Source organism: Morone saxatilis, unplaced genomic scaffold, assembly GCF_004916995.1.
Source record: "Morone saxatilis isolate NCDOM2014 unplaced genomic scaffold, NCSU_SB_2.0 Contig12, whole genome shotgun sequence".
NCBI lineage: Eukaryota > Metazoa > Chordata > Actinopteri > Moronidae > Morone > Morone saxatilis.
Genome location: NW_023339674.1, coordinates 2,365,451 through 2,367,967, shown reverse-complemented (window position 1 = coordinate 2,367,967; position 2,517 = coordinate 2,365,451).

The following is a 2,517-nucleotide window of genomic DNA, read 5'->3' as shown; positions in this document are numbered from 1 at the left end:
TGGGGGGGAGGTGGGGGGGGGGGACACAGAGCAAGCAATGTGAGATAATTCCTGATCTCATTAAGATTTATGTAAGGATTGGTTTTCAACATACATTTCTCATCTCGACTTGGGGCCAAAAAAAATAAAAACAGACCTTTGAATCTTAATGAATCTGGCAAGAGGGTACAATGTTTAACAGGACAGAGGTGGGAAAAGAGAAAATGAAGACAAAGCAGAACAATAACCAGGCAGGGAATCTTCTAAAGCTGATCTGTCCGAAATGGAAAATAATAGGCTTGAGCTCTAATACAACAACAAAAAAGAAGAAGAGTGTCCAGTTATGTATGTGAATAGATTATTATTGCACAGTGAGCAGTCTGTTTTACTTTATGTACACTCAGTTTTTACTTCCAAATAACACTGGCCCCCTAAATTATGGAAGCCCACTTATGCCAATGTGAGGTTCTGTAACTCATTATAATAAGAAACTCAAAGAATCTCAATATTTTGACTTGATATCTCAAAATAATGACTTAGTATCTTGAAATAATTAGCAGCTTTCCTCTATATTTTCACTTAGTATCTCCAGACATTGAGATTAGTATCTCTGAATATTCAGAAACTTTCTCAAAATATTCAGAAACTCTTTAATATTGAGAAAGTTTCTCATCACGCTGCTCAATATATTTTGCAAACCATAGTCTTATATCTTCTATTATATTAATAATATTCTTATTCTGTGATTCTTTATTGTACTTTTACACGTCTGTACTCTTTGCACTACATTCTGCTATGCTGCTGTGTCTGATTTGAATTTCTCCTACAGGGGATCAATAAAGGAACACCTTATCTTATCTTATTATTTCAAGATACTAAGTCATTATGTTGAGCTCAAAATATTATGTAAGTTTCTGAATATTTTGACATAGTGTTTCTCATTATAATGACTTCTAATTATGTAATGATTTATATTATACTGACACCTGTCACATTGTATTTTCTATCCACAGTCTATATGCCTATTTTGTACAGAAGCTCATTTCCGACCAGATTTTATTGTTAGTTCATAATTAAAAACAAAAACAAAATTTTGATTTGTTAGATGATTGTTAGGGCTGAGAATTAATTTACTATACTGCCCCACTGTTGTGCTTTGTTACTGAAATAATTGTGAGTCCTTTCTCCACTAGAGGCCAGCATTGGATTAACATAGCACTAAGCACAATGGTAACACAATAATATATTGTGGTGTTTTTACTATAATAATCCTGTGTGATCTGAGATTTATTGATAACATTACAATTCCCATTGCGTTTGTGTAATACTAAACTCAAGTGCTATTTCAGACGATTAAGGTGGTGCCAAAACCACACCCCGAATCCTTTTCAATTCATGTCCCTGCAGTCCTGCTCCTGCTCCATATAGGGAAAATATTTAATAAAATACTGTACAATAGTTGGCTTTTATTTTTTAAAAAGGAGCATCTACAATCTACAATCTCTATATTGCACTTACAGGCAATATTGACAATGCTCTTTTGATATTGTGATTTCCACTTCCTTTGTCCCACCCTGAATGGATTTCCGTTGGTGTTGTCAAACTAAATTACAACATTATTGACTCGTGGTGTCAGAAATCTTCTCTCAAAGAGCCACATATGATCGGTGCTTCATGCTGCGAGCTGCAGGCTGATCTGTTGGCCTGAAGGTGGGAGGAGCATCGTCCTCAGTGTAAAGGTGCCTGTGAGATTTACTTTATTTACATCTATGTCATATCTTCTTTGTTTTTCCTGTAGTATTACTTAAAGTGATTTATGGGGCTATTTTTTGTGATATATTCAATACTTTCCTTATAATTCTTGTGAACCTTTTTATTATTATCATATCAGTGTATCTGTAGATTATTATTTGTGGATTAATTAGATAATTATTCTCTCAGTAACATATTAAATAATAGTGAAAAAACTCACAATATTGCTTATAATGTTGAACTAACAGTCTGAAGTCTGGTCCAGTATTCAACTTATAGGAGTGTGACAGAAACCTGAAGCCACCAGTGCACATACACCGAGAAAATTAACAAAATTAGCATATTCATAGATTCTGGAAGTGTTAATGATGTAGAAGATGTCTTTTTAAGGGTTTTAATGTGGAAATTATACTTTTATTTTCTGCAGAAACACACATTATTGTTCCAAGCGGACTATTTAATACATGTCTGGGAGTGGATCTTTTTAACAATCATATAAACAACCAAAACCTAACCTGTTTACATTTTTTGCTTTCATAAAATTGACATATTCCAATCAACCTACCTGTTTTCTTCGGATTTCCATTTTTCTGTCAGTTGAACAAATCATTTAAATTCCACTGGAAACTAACTTCAGCTCTTCTTATAAGCCACACAGGAGAGTTGAGATGATGTGAAAGTGGTGTATTGCTTCTCATTGGCCAGTTCTTGTTGGAACTTGAGCAGGTGGAGCTGACTTACAGGAACAGAAGCTCATCAGAGCCACCATCTCTCTCTCTCTCTCTC